Below are 7,062 nucleotides of genomic sequence, written 5' to 3' on the forward strand. Positions count from 1 at the left end.
CCCTCCCTCACCTGGTGTCCACACGCTTGTCTCTCTCTCTCTCCCCTGCCTTCGGAACATCACCAGACACAAACCCATGAAGTCACGGCATTTCAATGGTTGAATGTCTGTGAAGACCTTTCCTACTTGCCCTGTTCCCGACAGTGCATAGGTTTTCTTCAAACCCTGTTTATTAAAATATAGTTTGGATTTTAATGAGCCGTATCATGTAAGACTTTGGGCTGAGCTAATGAATGAATCAAGGGGCTTAATGTCTTGAGGAACTTAGTGGGAAGTATGACTTCGCTACGAAGGTATCATTGGAGCGTGCCTCTGTTCCTGTGGCGTCTTCTCAGAGGCTTTTTGCAGAGGAAGTTGGCTGGGAGATGTTTCAGAAGAAGGCAACTCTGCAAGGTTCAGAGTTACAGCTGGATTAAAGGCGTGTTGTAAAGTCAACCTGGGAGGAATTTAGGAGAGTGTAACTCGTTTTTAGAAGAGTGCAGACTGCTGCACTGACAAGTTTAAGGAATGTCTTTTACAAAAGCAGGCAAGATAGATGCCTGCTTTTGTATGAGAATGGCATTCATTAAAATATTTTTCTTTCCTCATTTAAGAGAAGTCTTCCTCCTCCAGCTGAAATCCATCTTGTAAGGAGCAGTTAGTTGATTAACACGTTGATGGAGTATTTATTCATATATTTCTTAAAGTCTGAAATTTCTTTTTCTTGTACAACCTTATAGTTTTACTCAAATACACAAAGTTAGGTCTAAGTAATGTACTCTAAAGTACAGAGCATTGCACCGATGGATGTCAGCAAAGGGAAGAGTAGGAAATTGCATGATGATCTTTGGGCTTAATCCTACACACCCACAAGCACCTTGTACCCTTCGGTGTTCTGTATTTCTCAAGCATTAAGCTTAAGACGTTAGGCATGAGCCAATATCTTTGTGTGCAACACGCCCAAGCAGTCCCTAAGCAGGGCGGGCCCTGCCTGTGAGGTGAAACTGGGACTAAGGTTGCTCTTTCCGAACTGCAGCTCATTTGCTCTTCAGCTCTCCCAGCTCGGGTTTATTTCGGGAGGTGCCGGTCCGTCTAAGAGTGAGAAATGCAGTAGGAGAACTCTATTGTTTTGATGAAGAACCGCACCGTTTTCTATTTTTCCTCTTTGCATGTGTTCATAACACATTTTATTACAGCAAATGTAATAATCTACCTCACTGAGAGTAAACTGTGAACTTGTTGCACAAGCTGGCAGGTTGAGAACAGCTTGTAATGTTGTGAGGTGCCATGCTCTGGTCTGGAAGGAGTGGGGGATCTTTCCAAAGCCCTGGCTTGCAGCATCCCTGTAACCTGAAATTACACACCAGAGAGTTCAGGTGCTGATACCTGACAACTGTGCACTTGAGGACCCAAATCTGCATCCAGCCAGTACAGGGGCAAGGCCTTTATTCAGGCAAATTGTGGGCACTGTGAAATGCTTTCGGTTTCCGTCCTTGGAAGAGGTGCCTTGTTGGATGCTACGAGCTCCGTACACTCAGCAGCTGCTGAGTGAGAACTCAGGGCTTTCCCTCAGGGCTTTGCAGTAGTGTTTCTGCAGGGACTGCTCCCGTAAGTCATTGCTTTATGGCTCTTCAGTAGTGCTGTAATTCATCTTTTCCCTGGACTGCTAACTGCACGTTCTCTTCAGATGACTTCAGCTGTTCGGCACTTCAGCACTGCTTTATCCATGGTGCATCAAACATAGGTGATTTGTCAAAGATGTATTTTCTTTTTTTTTTACCCCAAGGTAAAAGGCTGTGGTTGGTGCAAATGCTGCTCTGTGAGCTTCTCCGTAGAGCAAAGCCAACACAGCTCTTACTGAAAAGGATCATCACGAGGCTTGTGTGGAAATGGCCCACCCAGGGCTCTGGCTTTGGAAATCTACTGTGTTAAAAATTGTGATAAATTATCTGGCAGAAATTTCTGCCCCCAGCATCTCAGGGACTCCTCTGCCAGAATCAGCCACTCCCACTACCAGGGTGTCAGGGGACAGTTTTTAAAGCAGGGCTCTGCCTTTGTAAGCCCAGCTGAGCTGGATTAGCCAGACCACCCAGGCAAGAGGCTCTGTGTAGCCCGTTCTCATCCTCCTGGACAGGCCGTGCTCCTGGAGGAAGCTGTAATGCTTAGCAGAGAGCAGAGCGGCCAGGAAGGTCATTGGTCCTCTCTGAATTACTGCTCCTCTGCTCTGCTTTCTCTGTTACCTAGTGTGTGCGTGCTCCTGGGCACATGCAGGGATTTCAACACTGCCAGATAAGGCCGGTCTACCCTTTTCCCTAATCAAATTTCCTGTTGCAGAACAAACCTATCTAAGACTGTCCACAAGCCAAATTATACTGCTGAAATCTAACCTCTTCCTGATTTCACTGGCCAACAACCAAAAGATCCCAGTCGGTGCTGGGGAAGACCACCAGTACCTGCACCTCCCTGGAGAGCAGTCCTGCCATCAACTCCTCCTGTAGTAATGTAATTTATAGCTGAACGGCCAACGTCTTCTCTCAGGACGTGAGATCCGATTTCCCAGTGAATCGGCTCCATCCCACCAGTCGCTTCTGCCTGTAACTGCTTCGGGCAGTTCTTTCCATCTGCTGTGTTCCTGTCTGAACGCAGCAGTCCATCTCATCGGGACCTTGGTCAAAATATACCTCATGGGAAATGACAATGGAGCGAAACTATTCCTTGATCAGGAGCCTCATGCAGTTTAAAAGCACCCAGGGGAAGCAAAGACCAAAATTTCCCATTGAACAAGAAGTTAGTGTGCTTTGCTTTCATACTCTTCTTTTGTTTTTATTTTTTAATTTTCCCACAGATGAAGTGATCCAGCTGTTCTCGGGCTGTGCAGACTTGCCCACGCGTAGCTGGGATGCTGAACGTTAGTTCAGGATGTGCAGAGCTGCAGCGGTCACTGTGTTGCAGGTGATGGGAGCTGGGAGTCTTGCAACCTCTGAGACCAGCTTGGATTTTCCAGGTTTTCCCATCTGCTCCCTGCAGAGCCCCTAGCCCAGGCTTGGACACCGGATCCGGCAGCAAGCCGCCTGCAGCCTGGCTGCTGGAGGTTTGCCCGCGATGCTGTTCCCGCACTGGGGTCGCTGGGTTACCAGCCGCCTTGCTGTGAGCTGGAGAGCAGCCAGGCAGGAGTCTGTCCGGAGTTAGCTGGAACCCGTGTTATTTCCACAAAACACTTCTCATGCAGCAGGGTTTTCTGATCGAATTGCATCTGGTGGCAGGAAAGTCCCTGAAGCCCTGGCGTGGGGCTTTTGCTGTGTCCCGCGTGTGTGCTGTGCTCACTTTGCTGTCTGGGAGGGGGTGCTGAGCCACACGCCTGCCTTGGGCAGCGAGCAGCCGGTCTCGTCCCTTCCTTCGCATTGTCTGCTTCATATTACGATTTTATTTCATTGTGTGTATTCTTGAAACTCATTGTAGCTGCTCAGGTGTAATGTAGAACATGGATTTATCCATACCAGCATTTCTATAAATTCGGAAGAGTTTTTCAGTGTTTCTTTCTTTTTTTGGTGGTATTGGTGTTTGTGGTTTTGAAATAACTTTGGTCGCATCTGTTCAGAGTTCGAGGTGATGCATGAATTGCAGATTTTCAGACAGACATGTTTATACTTTTTTTTCCCCGCCTATTCCCACCACTGTTGCTTGAACTGATACATGTCCCATCCCTTGCAAGCCACATTCTGGCTATTCTGAAATCCTTCCTGTGGTTGTTCCTCTCTGAAGTGTCTTCTGATATTGTTTCTTTATGGAAAGATTTAAATAGCTTTTAATGCAAGTAACAGTATTTAGGCTTGTCCTAAATCAGCATTGGCTTGCTGATAAGAACTGTCAGCAGGTGTCACTGAGGGAGTATCTGTTCCTGGCCAAACACTTATCCCGGGTTAACACTTACTCTCTTGGAGGACGTTTCAGATGATTGGCATCTGAAAAACACTAATCTATTCAACATTTTTGAGGTGCCTTTTTTTTTTTTTAAAAAAAACCCCTCATCTTGATTTGTTCACCATCAGGTCAAACTTCATACCTTTAATAAAACTAAAGAATCGCCCTTCAACACCTGTAAGATGTTTACTTGAAACTTAAAGGCTTAGGCTGCTGTTTACATTGGTGATCTCTGGCCACAGTATGGGAAGTAGAAGGCACGGGACAGTGGGACAGTACCGCTGTCCCCTCCAAGGCACCCTGAGCTCTATGAAAGTCACCTGCCCGCCTTGGGTTTGCAGCTCGGGGTTCAAGGACTTGTCTGTGGTAATGATCTGGACCTTGCTCTTTCTCCTGCATTTGCCAGCTGCCCTGCTCATGCATTGACACTGTCCCCTTCCCTCTGGATCTGGCTACCAGATCCTGCTCACAGCAGCAGAGGCAGAATCAGGCTCTGGCTGCAAAGCTGGCCACACTGTTATGGAGTGAGGACCCCTGCTCCTGGCCAGCTTCCTGGGTGTTTGGCTGCCTGGGCTCCCTGCAGGATGTACCTGTCCAGCATGTGCTGGGGACCCGCGCGTCCCCGCTGGAAATGAAGGCAGGAGGCAAAAATAAAGTGAGCAAGAATTGCCAGATGCTCTGGCACACCAAGTCAAGGCATTAATCTCTGCGGAGTATCTGTCTTTTACACTTATTACTCCCACTGCACATAATAGCACCAGAAGGACCTCTGCCAACATTTCTGTAAACTTTCCAGTACAAGATGTTGGATGGAGTTTAAAGGATAAGGAAATTTGTTTTGCTTGTCTCAAGGGCTCGGAAACTTGTGAAGGAAGATTCAGTTTTAAAAAATTGTGCAGAAAGTCATGAGGTTATTCTTATTTCGAGGTGGCCTGAAAGCTGAGCTGGAGCACTGGCTTTTTGCTGTCAGTGGTGGTGCTGACAGAGGCAGCTTGTCTCTGCGCAGGGGACCAGTGCCTCGCCCACGTCAAGTGTCAGAGCTGGGCTGGCCACTAGGCAAATGACAGATGCTCTCTATTAACCTCTCTCCCTTCCCAAAGGGGAAGAGAAAGGGAAGAGGGGAGAGAGACTAATACAAATATACAAATACATACAACACCGATACTGAATGTCATAGCTGCCCACCCCAGTGGCAATCGTGTCACCGTCAGCACTAATGCTGCAGGGCAGGCACTGGGCAAGTCCCAGGCTGGACTCTGTGGTAGATGGGAACAGGATTCAGGAGCTGGATTCCAGAACTGGATTCAGGAACGCACGGATTGGGATGGAGGGCAGAACGAACAGAGTCCTGCTCAGACACCAGCCACTGAAGAGAGGAAGACGGCTTGACCCTTGTGATCCCTCAGCTTTATACTGGGTATGATGTGTGTGGGATGGAACACCTTGCTGGTCAGTTTGGGGTCACCTGTCCTGTCTGCTCCTTCCTGCAGGTGCAGCCTCTGACTTACCGCCCTCCCTACGTGGCACACAGGATTTAGCAGTGACCTTGGTCTGCACAGGGGCAGGTGTAAGCAAGAGCCTTTCTGCATCCCAGTCCCTGGTAGTGACTGAAAACATCAAGCGTTGTCACTTCTCAAAGCAGAAGCAGTCTGCAAAAATATGCTGCTAATTTCAGAACATGCCGTCACTTAGATGAGACTGAGCTGAGAAGTGAAATCACTGAACGGAATTAGTTCTGTCCTAGCTCAAACCAGGACAGCCCATCCCATCTCCTTTCCCATTCGTGCTCTAGGGGCTGATCTGCAGTGTGCTGCACCACTGCCAGGCTCGTTTTCCCAGTTACCATGAGAGCACTTAGTGTGAAATGTTTCTGCTTTCATGACAAGTCTCTAGCTCTATTTTTTATTTGTCTATTTAATTCCGGAGCAACCCGTAAACAAAACTGGAAGTAATTACCACTGACATGTTAAATTAGCAAGATTAAAACCTACAGGCAGAACACAAATGTACTTTTGGGGCAAACATAAAACCAGCACAAGGCAGAGCAGGTGGGGAATGGGAGGCTGGTGCAATGCCTACCTGCAGCGCACTGCTGGAGGGAGACTGGCCTGAAACCGGGGCATTTGTCACAGCCGGACGGTTGTCTGTGTTTGCTCCAGCAGCAGAAAGTGGTCCTGGACAAGCCCTGATGCTCCTAGCATGGGGCCAGCAGCTCCCACTGCCTCAGAGCAGCACAGGTCCCAGTCTGCAACAGGGAGAACAGAAGGAACAGGGGAAATGGCAGTCACCTTCCTGGGGACCAGGGAGTCACCTGCAGGTAAACCCTGCATCCCCCAGCAGAGCCTGCTGTAGCCACAGGACCGTAGCAACCAGTGCTCATGGTGCTTGCACCAGCCAGGTCTGCACGGGGCAGCCGTGTAGCAGAGCTCTGTAAGCATGCGCGCACAGGGCAGCTCTGTGTCCCCCCAGCTCCTGCTGGGAGCTGTGTTAGAGCCTTCCTCTTCTAGAGAGAAGTTTTAGCTGCTTTTGCATTTCTGTCTGGATGTATTTGAGGCCCATCTATTAGCAGATATTGCTCTGCCAACTTTTTGCCTTCATTTCAGTCCTTCCCGTAGTGCCCTAGTGCTTTTAGAGGCAGAGTTTGGGCTGTGCTCCTGATCCCCTTCCAGCTTGCCACTCCCCAGCAGCCCTGCAGCCCTCCCTGTACATTCTTGGCACCTGGAGCCCATCTTTGCCACAGGCTGGTTCCCCGATGCAGCTACACAGGTTGGTCCATGCTGTTAAATTCCTCAGCCTGCCTTGTATTATTTTTCTGCAAAAATTTTATGTGCACTGATGTGCTGGGGTAGAACTTCGAAACTGAGTTGTTTATTAAAAACTGCCGGTGTGCCACACCAAGAATGAGGTTATTCTCACACTGTGCCAAGCCCCTGCCCAAGGCCAGCTGCATGAGAGGGAGAGTCAGAGCAAGTCCCTGTGTTGGCAAAGGGCACGCGCAGGTTTTGGAAGCAATTGCTTAAGGGCAGAAGATGACGACTCAGTGTGATGTGAAGACAGGAGCCAGCAGGCTGTGGACCCTTTGGTCAGGTGTACTCCTAGGCAGCAGACGTTCTCATCACAGACACCATTTCACTGGTAGTTACAGGAAACCAAGATGATCGG

Source organism: Buceros rhinoceros, unplaced genomic scaffold (assembly GCF_000710305.1).
Source record: "Buceros rhinoceros silvestris isolate BGI_N320 unplaced genomic scaffold, ASM71030v1 scaffold23478, whole genome shotgun sequence".
In the NCBI taxonomy this organism is placed as follows: Eukaryota; Metazoa; Chordata; class Aves; order Bucerotiformes; family Bucerotidae; genus Buceros; species Buceros rhinoceros.